The 21,065-nt window shown below is 42.9% G+C and overlaps 1 long non-coding RNA gene across 1 annotated transcript; it reads right to left on the minus strand.

Moving 5' to 3' along the window:
• Positions 1-443: 443 nt before the first annotated feature.
• Positions 444-7,110, minus strand: LOC125942561 (uncharacterized). Its single transcript, XR_007465214.1, has 3 exons — positions 6,567-7,110; positions 3,903-4,097; positions 444-1,705 (listed from the first exon to the last, which is right to left on the minus strand). It is a non-coding gene; the product is annotated as an uncharacterized LOC125942561 (long non-coding RNA).
• Positions 7,111-21,065: the final 13,955 nt, after the last annotated feature.

Genomic DNA, 21,065 nt, shown 5'->3' on the forward strand with positions numbered 1-21,065 from the left:
ACCAACAAGCCCAACGTGCAATGTTAGTCAATAATGCAACACCATTTAAATATTATTGGAGCAGTGTTGAACGTCACTATTGAAATCACTTGAGAGCCCATTGAAATATTCTGTTTGGTGAATAGTGTTGAAAACTGCACTAGACTTTTCTTTAAATACCGCTGAGCTACGTTGAGTCTCATGGCATTACCACTGATGCCATCCATATTGATGTGGTCCTTGCATACTAGAGGACAGGGGCAAACTTAAATTCAGGCACTTCTGTATTGAAGACCTGGGTCACCTAGGGATCAAAACCACTTTTAGATATAGCCTGTTATAAAACATATTATAGAGCTGCTAGCAGAACTATTAAGCCAGTTTTTGAATTGGCTTAACACACAAAATCAATACTCCACAAAATCAACAGCTCAACATTGATGTGGACAAAAATCATTTTTTTCTAGATGAATTGTTTATTGAAGCCAAACATTTGTTAACTGTACAGCCATGTGTGCCTTGAGATAAAAAATTCCTAACGCAATCTACAAACTGCCAGCAGCTTGATACAATAACGAAATTGAATACTGAGAGATGTAAAGTTTGCGTGGCCCTAAAGTAAAACATTTCTCAAAATTGAAATAAATAGAAAATAAATATTATACAAGCATTACAGTAAATACCATTTAAAATGTACTTAATTTCTCCATTTGGTAGCCAGTAACTTAATAATTATGGCAAAATCTGCATGAGCCCACTGACTCTTATTTGTTGGTTAAATGGTGTGCCCATTTTACTAAACGTTATCTACCTCTGAAACGACATGGTAATTACAATAACTTGCGCCATGGCAGCAGTTTATTGTGCTACATTGCTTGTTGCAGGATCCAGTTGCGTTTTCTGCCATGACTAGGTTCCTGGGCAGGTCATTACATACCAAGCGATTTATTCACTTTGACTACTTAAGATTTTTATCTGATACACAGTGGCCATTAGTCACCTGCTGGAAGCCTTAAATGAAACTGGCATGAGGAAATTTTGTTTAATTTTGAGTGCCGCAAAACAAGTTAGAATGAAAGAATTTACAAGAAATCAGATTTCATGCATACATGAAAGAAAGCACATCGCTGCCTTGCCCGAGAACTGTTGTTGCACTCTGAATTTAAGCAAACTTTAACACTTAATTCTTACTGTTTTGAAATAGCAAAATAAACCATTACTACAAACATATGTTAATACGTAGTTTTCCTTAAACAGAACCACTCTGACAATAGCACAGATTCCACTTTCTGGTGTACGTATGAAACCTAATTTTCTGTAAAATTTCTCACTGGGCCTACTTTTACTTTATCAAACAAACTTGAAATGGTGTGCCGTCATGGAACAGTCTTGGCATGAAATGACCTGAGATACCTATGAAATAAAATAGTCAAGAAACACTAGCTTTTGTAGAAATATATTAAAGATTTACGTAAAAATGTACTAAAATACAAAGCGCAACACTTGTGCAATTAATTATTAATCACAACACAGTACTTGTGTCTGAACCATCCAACCTGGGCTTTTCAGGTGACTAGAAACATCATAATAATAAAAAAAATGTTCAGGGCTGCAAGTGCACAACGCTTGAACTGTCCACAGACTTGAGCTCTTCTGGACACTTCAGGTCCCTTGCGAGAAGTGAGGCCAGAGTGTTCTTAATGTAGGTCATGTTTGTCCCAGGAAACTTGTGACAGGTAAAGCCTGTAACAAAAGGAAAAACAGCATGACGTTAAAGATCAATGTTCCACATGCAAAAGTGCGATATACAGTACGCCCTGTTATAATGAAACTGTTTCATTTGTTTTGTTTATTCCAAGTTTTCACGAGTTCAATTCTAGAGAATGACCAGCTTTCAAAGTGGAGTGGCACCGGAGGACTCCACTTAGTACAATATGCAGAAGGCAAACAGGAAAAGCCCACTGTGGCAGAATAACTTCATGAATATCCTTGGTGTTAAAATGTGAACGTTGCTTGCTTAGGAACAAAATGGTGAAAAAAAGACTTCATACAGTTGGTGAAAAAACTTAAAGGTAGACTACTGGCAACTAAAATTAGTTCTCTCAACAATCATAATCAAAATGTGCAGCACTTTATTGCACTTTTCCTTGCAGGAGTTGCTCCAAATACGGTTATGCGGCCAGAATTGAGTGTGGTATATCTGAATTTGTTTTACAAGCTCATATGCTACTGGAGTGCACTTCTCGCATTGTGATGACCATTCTTATGCCTCTCTGCTGAAAACAAAATACTGCTTATAACGAGGATTTACTGCAGTTGCACGCCGACCTGGTTACACTAACACAAATAAATGTGAAGAAGAAATACGAAGAAATGCTCAGTCTTACAAGAAAAATATGCAAGTGGACTGTCTCTGCTAATCCTTTGAGGGTCACTGCCATGCATGTAGAGTGGTGGAAACAAATCGTGTGGTCACGACCATAAATATGAGGCGGCGAAAGAACATATAAATAAGCATACCTTTTAAGAATGAAGTGTCCCCAAGCATCAAATTACAGATTCTGTAACCTTCTGCGACTTCTACAAAAATCCTGATTGTGCTGTTGCCCCTTGGCTTCTTCCAAAACTGATCTTTCTCTTTATTCTATGGTGTCCATCACTGCAGTAGTTTGGGAGTATTCAACTAGTTTAATGTTTTGTGAGTGTCATTACATTTAAAAAATGTGATTATGCTAGTTTGCCCTGCATGCTACAATAAACATGGTGTAAAACAGCGGACACTAAGAAATCTTTGTCACTTTGTGACCTAAAAAATTATTTACCCATTTTTTTTCTCGAAAGGTCACCCTGAAGAACGATCCAGAATAAAAATATAACACTTAAATTGGGGGACGTTTGCCAGAAAATATGTGATCCTCAAAGGGTTAAACATGAACACCTACAAAGCTCATTCAATCTTTGATAAATCTAAACCCATAGTACTTGAGCACTGGTTTATAATAACGCTGAAAACAGGCAAGTGCGTCCTTGAATTAAGAAAGCAGGAGACATTTCCAACAATTTCAGAGTGGGAGCTGTGGACATGCCTCATGTTCTGTAATAAGCTTTATACAGTAGCTGCCAAGGGCCTATGAGTACTGATCATTTTATGGGAACGTGAGGAAAAGTCAAATAAATACCTTTGTTTTTTCCACATCCTAGAATACAATGTGATAAATTGGATCTTAATTGGTTGAGTGCCTAGAATGAATGGACATTGCTAAACATAGCAATGTTGACAACGAATTTGGCCACTGTTCCTATTGTTGCTTTCATCGAAACAACCAAACAATTATGCCCCGTAACTTAAGCTCATTCTGCTTAAAGGCTACTGTCTGCCACCACATGGACCTCCTTCAAGACAGGAGCAACTTTAATTCAATGTGGTCTGTTGAAATAGGTGAAACCACTATGTTTTGCATTACAGAATCTGGAGGGCCATTTTGATTGCTGAAATTTGGTGGAAGTGCTGTCCCTCGAGTTGAGCAGTAACTGCACTTGAGCATAGCTTCTCCACAATTCCTATAACAACACTTTCAGGCTACTTAAGCACACCCGCTATAGCAACAGATTGGTAGTTGCTTCATTGCAACTGTTCATTGCAATGACAGTCAAGTAGTGCAACTAATGCGCAAATACACCTAACTTTGTCAGTTGGAGCCACCAATCACTTCTGGCAGTGAAGGCTGCTTTTAAAATTTAGCACTTTAGTATGGAGGCGTTAGAGACTTGAGATCAAATGAACATTCATTCCAAATAGTAGGCTATTGTAGCACGTAGTTGCAGACACAGGCTACTTGAAAGTCATTTGTTGTGCTAATAGCAAGCTGGTAATTCCAAGTACAAAATGTGAAGGCAAAAATGCAATGGGTAAAAGGATGTACGGTACTTGCCTATAACAGCGTTGACCCTGATAAGGCCAAGAGCCTCTTTTTGCCTATTGGTGGTGGTGTTTCCGAGAAATAAGTGGCCCATGAGGTTCTCCTCAGTGAACACATGGTGAATCAAGGCCCTTGCAAACTTGCCTGGTCCACCATGGCAAGCTGTGCCAGGATCATCTGAATGAGCACCTCTCCAACCTATGTGAAACGGCACGTTTAGGTAAATAATATTAGTGAGGTAGTTTAAGGATTTTAAGCACATTTACACAACAGCCATACTCCGAATAAATCACAGAAATACTGCCTGCTCCAGACCTAAAATGTCAACTAATGTCACTAATAAAAACAACTAAAACTAATGTCATAGCTTGTTATACTGTTGGGATGCCATGTGCTTCAGAAAAACAAGGATTCACCCAGTACAAAATAAAATAGTAAGTAAACCAAAGCATTGAAAACTTTAATGCAAGTAGCATTTTTAGGATACTTCACATACTTTCGGGTGTCTGTCTAACTATTTTCCAGCCAATTTGTGTCACTTGGTGGTCAATGGCCTAATGGGTAGGGCTGCTATGTAGACGGGAAGTGGGTTAATAACCATCTGATGGACCTGCTTGGATCTCTGGGTATGTTACTCAGAGTATGTGCCATTCTTCAATGAACCTCTTTCACGCCATCGTGGGCAACTGCTGCTTGTGTTGGCAAGCAGCAGTAGCAAGCAGCTCAAACAGGAAGATAACTGTCGACGTTAATGCGATATTACCACTACACATCAGATTCGCTTGCTGTGTCCCAGACCTACTCAGCTGAATGTGTACATAAGACACAAAGACAGGGTGTGCCTCATCCACCTCATCAAATAAATGAATTGACTCCCAAATGACGTGACGCTAGACGATGAATGGCCAAAGAATTCACCTCTCGCATTCCGCCTGTGGCGTCTCCAGGCTCATTTTGATTCTGAAAACAGATGTCAGTATTAAAATGTGACGCCACGATAACTCAAAAGCAACAATCAAAACATCTACATGGACGATTAGGCCGGCACAAATGGATGGATATAAATGACTGATTGAAAACAATAAAGCATGGCTGCTCTTGCCACTGGCAGTGTGAGGTGGGCAAATAATTTATTTTTAATTTCTCTCCTAAATTTTAAAATTATTTTTTCTCATCTACTGCATGAACTGTTGCGGCCACATCTTAAAGGTAGCTCGTTCATATAAAACCAGTGTTGCATTTTTTACTCCCCGTCTAACTGCTGCTACTGCAGTTTGCTTACTCTCTAAGTATTCCACAGAACTGCTCCACCAACAAACCATTGTTCCAAGCTTATGGCAAAGCGTCATTTAGATCACAAGGATACGCTCCCCTTTAACTCTCTCTCCTCTTTAGTGTGTGAATTCAAAGCAAAAATAACTTATTGACATAGCTGTCTGCTTCTATCTCATAAAAAGCCTTGCTAATTTTTGACATTTGTCGATAACGCTTACATGCCACTGGGAGCACAGTGGGACGACACAGCAAATATGCCCAAGCATCTCGTTCCTTTACTGATTTTCGAACTTAGTTATATCAATCAGTTACTGAAGGGCCAAAGGCTGAAACTTCACACGATGACATTATTTTGAATGTTTCATCCCACTAAAGCAGAACATAGCATCCCACAGAATCTGCCTTTTCCGTGAATATAGAGCGCCTACGCGAAGGCGTTAGCGCGAAGTACTCGATGGCGTCGAAGGGAGATAATGGTTAAAAAAAAAGTTCACCGCGCGCGTACCGGTGGAAAACAAACCACACATAACCTGATGATTTCACAGCATTCACTGGCATCAGCCCTTTTTTAGCTCACCTATCACATAGAATCACATGTACGCCATTGCAATTCTTTATTATTATCGCGCCACAGCGCGTGTCTACCGCACGGCGTGTCAGCACTCTGGGCACTCGATCCTCAAGCGAACAGCGCAGCAGAATACATTAGAACGGCAAAACGCCCCGCGCATATTTTCGCCGATCCCGACACGCCATGTAGTATATGCACGTCAATGGACGGCGTTGCGCGAACGAAATATACTTGATTACAGTACAGTTCGGATTATTTCACGTCGCATTGTTTCCAGGAAAACGGCAAAGCACGAGCGCTCATTAATAAGGCTAATTTCAATCGGTGCTGGAACACCGTAGCAAACATCGTGGCGCGCACAACATGCCCTGTTTTAGCTGGCTCCACATAGCTGCCCACCAAAACGGCACAGCACGAGCGCTCATTAATAAGGCTAATTTCAATCGGTGCTGGAACACCGTACCAAAAATCGTGGCGCGCACAACCACGGCCGGGCTCGACTGGCGCGCGCGTTCGCAAGAAGCGAGCGCGCGCGCCAGTCGAGCCAGTCGAGCCCGACCGTGACACAACATGCCCTGTTTTAGCTGGCTCCACATAGCTGCTTTACGTTGCCGCAAGCGCGCTGTGAAGTTAAATCAGGACAAAACTCCATGCTCAAGATCACAAATCTAGTGCTGCACAACCAATTCTCGCAACGGAAGGATAGTACTAGTAATGAAAACGAGCACAGAGGCGCGTGGAAGACACGCACGGGCTCTGTACGCACTTTTTCTGATAGCGTCGCAATGAACGAGCAAGTGGAATTCGAAACACTCACTCACCTTCGATGTGGCTGAGTCGGAGGCGATCATGGTGATCTTCGAGGCACCGTGTAGCCCATAAAGACCGAGCAATAAGTTGTAATATACCAAAGATGTCACAGCGAGGCAAAGGGCACAGAAAACACAGCAAACTCATCACGCAACCCGCACACATACGCCGCACGCACAAAGTTCCGGAATCCGCCAAAGAGACTAGAGTCAACAGCGCAAGCGCGCATTCACACAAAAACGCGCATACAAATCCACGCTTTCATAGATGTGAATTGTCATATTTATGAACAAATGTTGTAATATAATGGTATTTCTTAACAATTTCTGTGGTTTGCAAGAGTGTGAAAATTTTCTGCTTAGCTTCCTTGAGGAACTATTTTCTTTATCGCGGTAACGCAGTGCGCCGGCCGGTCACGTACGGAGCGCGCGGGAAATAGTGCAAAATTCAAACGTCGCAAATGTCGCGCCCTATGTGCGCGCACAGTTTTCATCGTTTGTATTAAAAAGAAATATTTATTTTAATACGTGAAGCAACCGGCGCGAAATGAACTACGGACCAGCAACGCACACAACTGTCGCTGTTCGTGCTTGTTAGTTTGACATCATCACAAACGGTAGACAGCATGCCGTCCCACTGAATAATAATTTGTACCTGTGCTGAACTGCGCTATGATTTGCCACCGGCAAATTATAACAGCGTAGATTGTGCGTGGTGGCCAAGCAGTTTCCCAGCACACTGGCGAGCACCCCGTCTCTACGTGTTACAGAAAAGACCTAGGCTTTCATGTAAAATATGGACACCACGTCGCAGAGATCACCCAAACTTGTGTCATTTTATTGTGCGCTAAGGGCTAACAACGAAACAAAACGCACTCTTTAAAAAACATATTTATTTATTATGCTTACATACTACTTTTCCCACCATCTTGCCCATATTTAACATGGAGGCAATGCCGTGTTTGACACAGACAGGGCACTGGCCACTTACAATAGAAGCCTATGGGAATCCAGGAGGTGCCCAATCATCGGTCATTGGTCACTGCTTGTTGGGACGTTTGTGTCTATATATATATATATATATATATATATATATATATATATATATATATATATACAGGGTGGTCATTGTTAAGTCTTACGGAAGTTTAGAAATCGCCTGTGGCAGGTAGCATAATTCTTATTATTGAGCTGGGTTAATCGATGAGGCGGACATTAGTAGCACGAGCAATCGAAACACACATTCAACGAATTAAGAAGAAATAACTAATTAACTTCTTATTTTATTACTTTACGACACATATTGCGATTTACGAAATTGAGCCGGTGATCTTTTCAGGCGTATCCACTTGGAATGAATTTCCAGAATGACACCTATTTGGAGATATGCGCCATCAAACTCGCCGTAAAATGCACTGTTGTTACACTTACTTTGTTACCAAAATGCTGTTTTATACATAACTAAAACGTAACTAACTAAAGTAACTAAAACGCCCATGTATTTGGTCCCACACTTTGGGCAATAATATCTCGAAACTGGTGTTATACTGGAAATTCATTTTAGGCGGATGCGTCTTGCAAACTCACCGGCTACAATTCATATATTGCAATATGTGTCGTAAAATAATTAACTAAGAAATTCATTAGTAATTTTTTTGTTAATTATTAGAATATTAGTTTCAATTTCTTGTGTTACTAATGTCCGTTTCTTCGAATAACCAAGCTAAGTGATAAGAACTATGCTACCTGCCACAAGCGATTTTTAAAATTTTCGTAAAACCTATAATTTTGAACACCCAGTATATACAGGGTGTCCCAACTTTCTTGCACCGACACTTAAATACAGGCAAATGCCACGTAGCAGGACAGAACCAAGGTAATGTTGTTTGCCGTCGCTTACAGATACTCAATTTTTTGCATTAGATAACTAATTAGATAATCATTATAATTATAATTATTAATCAAATAATAATAAATAATTAGCTTCTCAGATATTATATTTAGCTGAAAAGTGTCAATCAGAAAATTATAGAGCAACAGGAAAAACTCCCGATACAGCTTTCTGTTGCCCAATACGTGGTACATAAAAGTGTTTTTCCGAGCGTGAAAGAAGTCCGCGGATACACGCTAGTGCCTCGAGCGGCTAGTTGTGCGGCAATTTTGCGTGTATTCGCGGGCTTCTTTCGCGCTAGAAAAAAAAAAGAAAAAGAAAGAAAATCAATTTTATGTTGCACGTATTGAGCAATAGAAAGCTGTATCGGGAGTTTTTAGTGGCAGGAGCGTCGAGTGCCATTTGTTCTTTGGACAGTACTTCCGGTTCACCTCCTGAGATGATCAAGAGGTGAAAATAAATCGAAAAAAATAGTACAGTACAAAATTCACGAATTTCATTATAGATATGATATCAGAGCATAAGTTTAGCTATAAGTTGAGTTACTGAAGTGTCTGGAATAATTAGAAATAATTAGCTGAGACGACCGGGGATGCAATCCAAGTAAATCAGAAAAATAGAAAAAAAATGGTTCAGTTCAGAATTCATGACTTTCATTATAGATATGATATCAAAGCATAAGTTTTGTTGCAAGCTGACTTGCTGAAGTGTCTGGGATAATTATAAGTAATTAGCTGAGACCAGATTAAAAATAAATCAGGAAAAAAAGAAACAAAGTAGTACAGTGCAAAATCCATCGGTTTCTTTATAGACATGATATCAAAGCATAAGCTTAGTTCAAGTTGAGTTACTGAAGTGTCTGGAATAATTATAATTGATCAGAAATCACTTATTACTGTTTACCAAAGCACAGAACACCAACGCCGGGATGCGAGTGCCAAAAAGAAACACCTAAGTCAAAGTTTAAGGTTGCCTACTCTTTTAAGCATGAAATGCTTTTAGCTCCCGTTGTCGGCGATCTTCAAGTAACCTTGAGCCAAAAGCCAAAGCTGTTATCCGGGCATTCAAAACGAGAACATGCCGGCAAGTTGAAAATGAAATTTTGTCACCCGTAGGAACGAGTACAACTGTGGCATGGACGTAGAGTGCAATATAGCGTACTGTACATGCAATGCATTGTACTTGATATAAACAAAACATATGAGCAAACAAAATAGCAAATGGTGTCTGCTTGACACTGGCTTTGCCACACATCAAAAACCACTATGACAAGTTGCGAGAACAAAATGAGGTCATCCGAGCAACCAGTCAAACTTGAAAAAAGGCGGTCTCTGGCACCAACCCTTTACTACACATGCTAGTTACTCTCCAAACAAATTACAAAAAAATATTGCTTGCGGGTTCTTCCCAATGTTTCTTGACAATATCACTCAAGCTGTAACTTCTATTACGCTGAAGTTTTGTCATTTCCAATAGCAACGTTCAAAAGGCAGATAGATACAGGGGCAGATTGAGTGGGCCGATCCTGGAGGTAGTGCAGAAAGGGTCCAAGATCAATGGCACCCCTTTTATGTGGGCCGATCCTGGAGGCAGTGCAGAAAGGGTCCAAGCTCAATGGCACATATCCCCTGTGGGCACGGGGACCTCTAACGCTTCCTTGAACTGCCCTTGTCATACGTGGGACCCAAAGAGACAAAGTTAACAGCCCTTCCTCTGTCGAGAAAATGGAGTACTGACTATTGATATGTTGTTGGCATATTGTTGAGGAATTGTTGACACAATATCATTTCAATAATGCCTCAATAGTTATTGAACGTACACAACAATACCTCAACAATAATGTTGTTGAGCGCTTCACAACAGTAAAGTCATTGACTAATTGTTGTTGACATATTGTTGAATAATGTTGAGTATTATTGAGAAGTGTTGAGCAATATTGACATTGAATATATATCTGAAAGCAAAGCTTGTCGCCGTAAGCATCTTACGTAAGCAAAGGCATATCTTACGTAAGCAAAGCTTGTCGTCCGATTCTAGTAAGCGAAGCTTGTCGTCCGATTCTAGCATGCCGATTCTAGCGTGACGGCTTCCGAAGCCCAGGCGAAACGTCAGCGAAGAGCCGCCGACCCTGAATTTAGGGCAAACGAAGCGGAATGCCTGCGGCAGCGTCCTCTTGCCACAAGCTCCCCCAGTTACGACTCGAGAGATAGGCATTTGGTTCAAGTTATGTGACACTCTATATATTTAGTGGTGATTAAGTGAATAATAAAACGATATATATGTGTAAAACACATACACGTCTACATGTGTGTGTTTCAGATATATATTTAATGTCAATATTGCTCAAAAATTCTCAATAGTACTCAACATTATTCAACAATATGTCAACAACAATTCGTCAATGACTTTACTGTTGTGAAGCGCTCAACAACTTTATTGTTGAGGTATTGTTGTGTACGTTCAATAACTATTGAGACATTATTGAAAGGATATTGTGTCAACAATTCCTCAACAATATGCCAACAACATTTCAATAGTCATTTTTATAAGGGAATGTTTCTAAATACGCTTGGCCCATTGAAAAATCCAGTTTCTCTCTCGCTCTCTCTCTCGCTCTCTAACTTATATATATATATATATATATATATATATATGTATTCAAAAAAGGAAAAAAAGACGAACGTTTATGGTATACTTACTGACTGACGTTTCGGCCGGAGGTCCGGCCTTCGTCGGAGTGAATATATATATATATATATATATATATATATATATATATATATATATATATATAGAAGTATACAGGGTGTTTCAGCGAACACTTTCAAAATTTATTTAAGGTTGCCTGTGGCAGATAGCCCAATTCTAGTTAATGAGCTGGTCTACTCGAAGAGGCGGACATTAGTTGCACAAAATATTGAAATGAATAATCTACTAATTAACAGAAATTTACTAATTAAGTTTTTAACTAATTACCTGATGGCCCATATTGCAATTTACAAATTGTAGCCGTGGAGTTCGCAAGGCGGGTCCACTTGGAACTAATTCTCAGGGTGACACCACTTTGGAGATAATAATTCCCGAACTTTGCGGAGAAATGTATTGGCGTTCCAGTTAATTTTGTGCTTCAGTGCATAAAGCGACGTTTTGTTAAGAACCTAACTAGAACGCCAATGCATTTCTCCGCAAAGTTCGGGAATTAATATCTCGAAACTGGTGTCATCCCGAGAATTCGTTCCAAGTGGATCCGCCTTGCGAACTCCACGGCTATAATTTTTAAATTGCAATATGGGTCATCAGGTACTTAAATAAAAACTTAATTAGTGAATTTCTGTTAATTAGTCGATTATACATTTTAATATTTTGTGCAGGTAATGTCCGCCTCTTCGAGTAGACCAGCTCATTAACTAGAATTGGGCTATCTGCCACAGGCAACATTTAAGGATTTTTGAAAGTGTTCGCTGAAACTCCCTGTATATATATATATATATATATATATATATATATATATATATATATATATATCACCAATGACAAGAATTCACAGTGCAGGAGTAACGTAATATAAAAAGTTAGCGTTTGAGATGATTGATAAAAACTCTTTACGCGTAATGGATTTGTACTATCGAACAACGCGGTCTGGCAAAATGTTTCACTCTGCAGTGGTATTAGGCACAAAATGTGGATTAAAAGACGGCGTCCATTCATGCAAGCGGTGGATGCTGCAAGAGTTAAAAAGGCGACGAGATGTTGGTGGGATAAGAAGGTTTCCATGTAGTTGTGGGACGTTATTGGCCTCGAAGACATGCCATGGCGCGATCTGCTGGAATCTTTCCGTGAAGCGGTACAGGCGGCGAAACGTTCGGCAGCGGTTCCGCTACGGTTAATTCCGCAATCTAGCGCGTACATACCAGTCTGGTGGGTCGAGCAGCAAAGATGTTTCAGCGACCCAGCAGCCTCGTAATCATAAACATTTAACTATAAAATTTGCAGAGATACTAACGCAAAATGTTAACGAATAGCATGACAATTTATAAAAATCAATGAAGAGCAAATAACAGAGATAGCAAGAAACAAAGAGAAGAAAGTCGAGGTGTTTCTTACAACAGTATGGGGATATAAAGAACTAGCAGACGTTATGCAGCCGGAGATAAGACAGACACGGAAAAAAAATGTTGGATTGGAAATTGGAAGCTACGCAGGTGGCGCAATAGGGAAATAAAGCAAGCTGTAGAAGAGCGTAAGCAGGCGTGAAGGGATCGTCGAGACGCCAAAAAGTTGGGATTACACGAAGAAGAGGTGCTACTTCGATGGAACAAATACCGAGAACAAAAAAAAAATGGAGACGAGTGAGATCGTGCAAGATAAAATTGAATGCACAAGTGAACGTTGGGTGCTTAACATTCGCAAAAGAAAGAAACGCGCACCAATAAGATTTTGGAGCTATGTAAGAGCACTCGGAGCTCGAACTAAAAATTCGCAAACGACAATAAGGGATCAATGCGGTAACGTCTTCGAAGGAGGCGATGCGCTGCGGTACGTCACAGACGTTATTGGGGTTATCGACACGAAAGAAAGCGTTGTTCAGACTCAAACAGATCCAGCAACGACAGGGAAGTCTGAGATCAAGATTTAGCATGTAAAATTTCTGCTGGGAAAACGCAAAAGAAAACTTTTCTAATAACACGGCCACAGGACCAGATGAAATCTCAATACAGGTAATGAACAACCTCGGTCCAAAAAACAAGGCACTGCTGACTAATACCATAGAGCAAGTGATTAGAACGAAGAATATTCCTGTTGCATGGCGCGAAAGCAAGATGAACCTCACCTACAAAGGCAAAGGTGATCAGGCGAGCTCGTTAGAGTAACGTCGGCGATATATAGAATGGCAAAGCAATGCATAAAATTCAAATTGTCCAAGTGGGTGGAAAAAAAAATGGTTTGGCTGCGCGCGTTTCCCGGCTGCGCAGCGTTTCCCGGTAAACATTACGGTTACATAAGCAGCATTTGCCAGGAAGCGTGAGAAGCAGTCAGGGATTTTTGAATGCTGTCGCGGCCCACTCTTAAAAGCGAAGCATAAGCGTCCTGAAAATTTTGTTTTCGTTTTGCAAAATAAATTATTAGTATAAACTAAGTGCAGAACATTTTAAATTATAATGTTTTACGTAACAAAACCACCCTCGGATTATTAGGCACGCCGTAGTGGGGGACTCCGGGATAATTTGGACCACCTGGGGTTCTTTAACGTGCACATAAATCTAAGTACGCGGGTGTTTTCGCCCCCATCCAAATGCGGCCGCCGTGGTTGGGATTTGCAGCCCGACACCATAACAACCGACGGTGGGTATTGCCGAACTTTTTTTAATAATGGCTTCAGCTAGAAACTGCCACTACGAAAGTAAAAAATCGCCGACTCAAGTGTTTGCAACTAAGCACTATTGATGGAGCTTGCCTTTAAAGGAAGCCCGCGATATACAAGAATTTCAGCGCCCCCAGCCGACGATAAAACGGCAAAAAAGCCTAATCTTTCACTTTGGTGTATCTTAGTGGCACTCGCACCTCGGCGTTAATTCTAATTATTCCAGACACTTCAGTAAATCAACTTGTAACTAAACTTATGCTCTGACATATCTCTAATGAAACCCATGAATTTTGTAATGTACTATTTTTTTCAATGTTTTCTGATTTATTTTTAATTTCGTCCCCGGTCATGTCAGGAGGTGAACCGGAAGTTAATTCAATTATTCTAGACACTTAAGTAACTCAACTTGTAACTAAACTTATGCTCTGATATCATATCTATAATGAAACCCATGAATTTCGTACTGTACTATTGTTTTTCAATTTTTTTCTGGTTTATTTTGAATTTCGTCCGCGGTTGCCTCAGGAGGCTTAACCGGAAGTGCTGCGCAACAAACGAGTGTCACTCAATGGTCGTGCCACTAATAAGAAACATGCGGCCAGTCCAGCTCAAACCATGACTGACGCCGCATGGGAGTTTCGAAAAACTGTCCAACTGGCTGCATCACATGATCTGACGTCGGAGCAAGTTGACGAGAGTTCTGAGTGTTCTGACGGACTTCTACCGTGAAAATGTTTTCACCAGCGAAGGCAGTTGCTAAGTGTTCCCCATTCGCGGCCCGAGCCTACAGCTGCCGGCATTTTACCTGTTTTCCTTTTCTCTGCATCTCTGGCAATTCATGTCTTCTCTATGACTTGTAGGGGAACGTTTTGACATTCCTTCGCACGGCTCTTGTCAATGTGGTCGGTGACAGATTTGGTTTCAAGGCATTCTTCCGATGCCACTACGTGGTTGGATTTCGATTCTCTTAGACCACCCAATTTCTTTGAGCTGGCAACAGGGCCAGGATGACCACTGTAGGGTGCTGACCTTAAAGCCAATCTTGCGGCATTCTTGTGGCAACCTCAGAAGCAAGGTGTCCAGCCTCGCTCAGTGGTGAGATTGTGTGTTGATGTGTTCTAGAGTACACCATTTTCTGAAAAATAATTAAACCTATAAAACACGGTCCGAATGCAGGATATCTATGGAATAAATGTTTGAAGAAACGTCATGGAGAAATGTTAAAAACTCAAAGGCACAATTAACGATTGAAGTGTGTGACAGTTATTCACCAAGGTCGATGAAGTCGTAATCTGAGACTACCCCAGAGACACTGTTCATTGACCTATTCTGGGCGATCGAGATTGGAATGTCTCCAAATTTATCAAGATTAGCTGCTTTTTCAGGATGATTTTCGCTGCAGATTTCGAGAAGCAGAGCACCACTTACAATTTTCGTTACTGCGTAACTTGGGCCAAGCTTCTCTGCTATGCATTACGGCACTAGGCGCGGGGAAATAACTCTAGCTGGTTTGTCTTGTCGCTCAGTGTGTAGTAGCATATGGAAGAGAGTAAAGTAGCCTTTTATTTCGCTTAGGAACTGAACCGTGACATCGGTGCGGCCGTCTTCTGAGAGGGCAATCAGGAAGCCATTACTTATTGTGTTGTTATTCAGAACGCAGCACCGAGCCCGACGAGGGGACGCTACAAAGTTTGCTTACCACTCGTAGACGTCAGTTATACATCACTGCTAAGAAGCCAACAAACATAGACACCAAGAACAACATAGATGAAATTACGTGTACTTACTAATTGAAATCAATAAATAAGAAATTAATGGAAATGAAAGTGGATGAAAAAACAACTGGCCGCAGGGGGGCAACGATCCCACGTCTTCGCATTACGCGTACGATGCTCTTACCATTGAGCTACCGCTGCGCCGCTTTCCCATCCACTTTCTGGGGTATTTATGTTTTACAACTAGGAGCTAACCCTGTGATTGTTCGCCAGCGCCACCACTTACAAACCTTGACTGGATGATGAGAAGACGTGGGATCGTTCCCCACCTGCGGCAAGTTGTTTTTAACAGCGAAGCTGTTGTAGCTAACCGTAAAAAGTGCCGCCTGCCGCAAAACCTCGCCGAGCTGTAACGTCACTGCGTTGCCTAGCAACGACCTCGCGGAGCGTCTTGTGCCTTGCCTCCTCTCCGTGCGGCGCACATGCTGCCTTGACGTTAAGGAGAGGGAAGGAGAGCATGCGCGCGGCGCGCGCAATGCTCGGGAGAGGGAAAGAGAAAATTAGAGCGAGATAGAGAGAAAGAAATTGTAGCAGCACCAACGAAGCAACGCGCAGAGCTGCTGCCGACGCCGCCCGCGCTTCCCCGCTTCCCGCGTTCGCGCCGAGGAAACGCGGGCGGCGTCAGCAGCAGCTCGGCAGGTTTCGACCTGCCATGCCCCGGCAAGTGTGGAGGCGAAGCTTGGCCGTGATGTCACCGGGGAGGTAAAGCTCGGAGACGCCGCGACGGCGGCACAACTCTCGTTGACTGTGTGGCGAGTACATGTAGCCTTGACATGTGACGACAAAAGAAGATCTGGACATCCGAAGAAGAAGCTGCTCATCTCGAAGCGTCAAGCGAGAATCTGCGCGTCGACGGTGAGCCGATTCGAAATACCATGCCTAGCAGCGCTTAGCATTTCCTAGCAACAATTAGCCCAACCTAGTAAAACCTGGAAGAAGCTAGGTTGATCACCATCACCGCTGTTTACTCCAGCTTTGCACCACTAGTGCAAGCTGCCAACTTTTTTCATCCACTTTCATTTCCATTATTCATCATTTATTTATTTCAGTTAGTAAGTACAGGTAATTTCCCCTGTGTTGTCCTTGGTGTCTACGTTTGTTGGCTTCTGATGATATGATTAATAAAAATCGCGCCCCTCGGTGCCCTTTAATTCTTCTCGTTTGCTATAACCTAATGTAGTATATGCAAGGGTGGATATACTGCACAAGGATCACCCAGGCCGCCAGGAAACGTTAAACAATATGGAAGAGAGGAGATTAGAGGATAGAAAGGAAAGGAAACAGGACAGAAAAAGATAGGAGATGGGGCCAGGAAAAGGGGCAAACGCCGATTTCTCCTGGGTGGGTCACGCCAGGTGTATCGCGTACGTGAAACGAAAGGGGCCTGTTGCCTCCGCCGAGGAGCCTTAAAGGTCCAAACACCCGGCTTCGGCTGAAACTCCAGGATCCCCTTTTCGCTGGACACGCTAAGCCGCGCACAGCGATTGGGGTCTAGCTTCACCACTGGAAATGCTGGCGCCACCATCAGCGTGACGTGGTATGAGGGATCAAGTGGGCACAGCGGCCGCGTCGTCTGCTTCGGAAGCGCCGAAGCGAGCTGAAAACGAAAGTTTAGTCTCACCTGCGCTACGGTTCTGATTAAGTTAGGAAGTTTTCCCGCTTCTGGTGTCTGCATGACAACACTTGAGAGCACTATAATAGGTATGTGGTTGCCTTTGAAGGCGTCCGACATGGTACGCTCGGTACCGCAGTGCCGTACGCGTACGCAAAAGAGCCCCGTGTCAGCCTTCACACGTATCCGCGTGCCAAGAAGCGGCGTGTAGCTTGGATCACGAAACTTAGAACCCGCAAGCAGCCGTCGGCTACAACTCGGGTGTGTAGCAAGCACTTCCGCGAGGAAGATTTCTGCTACGGCATCGGACTGCGATGTTCGGTGAGTAGCATGCAGAAAGCGCGCACTGAGACGCCCGCCTGCGCGCGCTGCCCGGCTAATGTCATGAAGCTTTGATATATGAACTTCGTGATGCTAGATACTGGCGAGTTCATCAGAATGGAAAGGAAACGGTAAGAACCACACTCAAAAAAGGCATGGCATATGGCATGGCAGTACAATGAATGTACTGGATCAACAAACAGATGCAGCGGGAAATTGCTCGCTTAGAAGACCGATAAACATACAGTGCAACGCAACTTGAGAAATAACGATATTGAAACGTCCAAGAATTTAGAAGAAAAAAAAACAATGACTTAATCGTCGCGATGGCATATATCAATTCGCCGTATGCGTCGAAGTCCCTATAGTTATAACGAAATTATTTTCGAACAGCTGTGATAGCGACCACGCAACAATGTTGGCTTGTGTACTGTCAAATGTTCATATGCTGCGGCCTAAAGCTCACGGCACGGTGCGAAAACGCGATCGCAGCGAAAGCGAAACATCGTGCGTGGACATGCATGCAGGCGCACAGTCGGTCGCTGCGAACAGTGCGATCGCTACATTGAGGCTTCATTCTGTTAGGTTCCATTTGGTTATACAGACAGCACACTATAAGATATCACATAGTCAGCTCTCGGCGATTGCCTACATTCCACGCAAGAAGCTTGTTCGGGGGACTCCATCGCGGCGACCGCGCGCAATAGGCGTTCAATGGGTATTCGGTAAAATGATAAACAAATGAGTTGTGGCGCGAGGAAAAGAAGAAGGAAAACCAAGGGGAGACAGGATAGGGCGCCAAACTTTCAACTAGTTTTATTCCCAGCACATCACCCAAATATATACATTTCCAAAAATGCGCACAAAGACAAGGCGCAGCACGTGTCACAGGCTACCTCACTGCGCTATTAAAAACAGACATTCACTTTTCTAGAGGGAAACAGAAGGCACGCTGACACAACCCTTCCTCCTTACGTGATACGCCTCGAGCAGTTCACGGGCCAACACTTATCTGCTTCTTCCTATCACGCGCGTGTCATCAAACCGTGGTGCACAGCCAGGCGAGGCACAATGGAACGGCAGGTGTTAACCCACGCCATTTTATTGCGATAGCAATTATATGGACACTCCAAAGCAGATTTCTGCCGTCGGCGTCGCCGTCGCCGTAGCCGTCGCCGTCGCCGTGAGGTTCCCTATGACGTCATTTGGAGAAGAAATCGTCGCCGCGCGCCGAACGCTGTATGTGCGAGTGAAAGGGCGCGAGGGGCGCGTCTTTCACGGGGAGTGAACGCACGGCGGAGAACAAACGCGCGTTTTGCGCCGTGCTCGCTTAAAGGCTGCAGAAGTAGGCGTCTCTTTTCTCCTTTACAATCACCATATATGTAGAGCAAACGCACCTTCTTCCGACGCGCGAGAAGCCGTGGGGGAGGGAGAGGGAAGGGAGGCGACGTTTAGCTGCGGCACCAAGTGCCTATTTATATCACAGGCTCCGGCAACAGTCACCAACGCCGCACGCATTTTGAACGAACGCGGGCAAAACGCCGATGGCGTCGACAACAGTTCTGCGTGTTGCCGATGCTGCTGCATGTCCAAGTTTATACAGCTGATAAAGCTGCTATCATTACTCCGTATAGCTCTCTAAAAGTTTGCTATCGCAATTGATGCTTCGCCTTTCAGGTGAAACTGCGACCACTTTTTTAATCGATAACACATGCTCCCTTAGGCGGTCATTAACACAGCGGCCTGTTTGGCCTATATATGACTTGCCACAGCTCATCGTAATTTCGTAAACGACGCCCACCATGCAACGCAGTACCGGCTTACTGGCGTGCTTCTTTCCGCATGAAAGCTTGGCCTTTTGAATGATAGTGCCTGTAACTTATATTCCGCGCTTTTTGTTTGCAGAATGTTATTATTTTGACAGTAAGAAATTTCCCTCGCTTGCAGAGTACTTACAGAAACGGCCAAGAGGGCTCCCGCCTGGTGTTTTTATTGAGCGCCGACAGCCAAACCTATGTCGAGCGTGCCGCGTTATCGCTCATATACTACGCAAGCGATGCGCTTCCGTCAGATGGCGACTCCGTAAGTCTTCGCCCCCAATAGACTCGGTAGCGTCCAACAAACATGTATTCGGGTCAGTGGTGTCCCAACACACCAAACGTCTGCCACCTCAGGCGCCGCTGCGGGGTACTCAAGTGGTATTGCGTTACGAATATAGACCAGAGTTATCATCACCACGGCAGGACGAAGGCGATCTCCAATTACCCCTGTCTTGAGCTAGCTGATTCCAACTTGCACCTGCAAATTTCCTAACTTCATCCCCCCACCTAGTTTTCTGCCGTCCTCAACTGCGCTTCATTTCTTTCGGTATCACTTCGGTAACCCTAATGGTCCACCGGTTATCGATCCTACGCATTACGTGGCCTGCCCAGCTCCACTATTTTTCTCTTAATGTCAATTAGAATATGGGCTATCCCCGTTTTCTCTCTAATCCACACCGCTCTCTTCCTGTCGCTAAACGTAAGGCCTAATATTTTTCGTTCCATCGCTCTTTCTGCGGTTAACTTGTTCTCGAGCTTCCTTTTATCCTCCAAGTTTCTGCGCCACATGTTAGCACCGGTGGAATACAGTGATTGTACACTTTTCTTTTCAACGACATTGGTAAGCTCCTAGTCAAGATTTGGCGATGCCTGCCTTATGCAATCTAAGCCAATTTTATTCTTTTTAAAATTTCCTTCTCACGATCAGGTTCCCCTGTGAGTAATTGACCTAGATAAACGTACTCCTTTAGACTGACGATCCTCAATTATTGTTCCCTTGCCAGGCAATTGAACATTATCTTTGGTTTCTACCTATTAATCTTCAACCCCACTCTTACACTTTTTCGGTTAAGGTAACCGAAAAATCATCATTTGTTGTAATTCGTCCCCATTGTTGATGAATTGGACAATGTCATCCGCAAACCGAAGGCTGCTGTTGAGCCTCACTCCTAAGCCTTCCCAGTCTAAGAGCTTGAATACTTCTAAGCATGCAGTGAATAGCATTGGAGAGATTGTGTCTCCTTGCCTGATTCTCTTCTTCATAGGTAGCTTTCTACTTTTCTTGTGGAGAACCAATAGAGCTGTGGAATCTTTGTAGATATTTCCCAAGATATTCACGTATGCCTCCTGTACTCCTTGATTATGCAATGCCTCTATAACTGCTGGTATGTCTACTGAGTCAAATGCCTTTTCATAATCTATGAAAGCCATATAGAGAGGTTGATTGTTTTCCGCAGGTTTCTCGATTACCTGATTGATGACATGAATATGATCCATCGTCGAATATATCTTCCCGAAGCCAGCCTGCTCTCTTGGTTGACTGAAGTCAAGTGTTGCCCTGATACTATTGAAAGTTTTCTTGGTGAATATTCTATACAGTACTGAAAGCAAGCTAATGGGCCTATCAATTTTCAGTTCTCTAACATCTCCCTCCTTATGGATTAGTAATAGACCAGAGTACTCGGAGAGAAATAGATGTCTACAGTCAGACAAAGCCACATGGGCCA

This window comes from Dermacentor silvarum, chromosome 1, assembly GCF_013339745.2.
Source record: "Dermacentor silvarum isolate Dsil-2018 chromosome 1, BIME_Dsil_1.4, whole genome shotgun sequence".
Lineage (NCBI taxonomy): Eukaryota > Metazoa > Arthropoda > Arachnida > Ixodida > Ixodidae > Dermacentor > Dermacentor silvarum.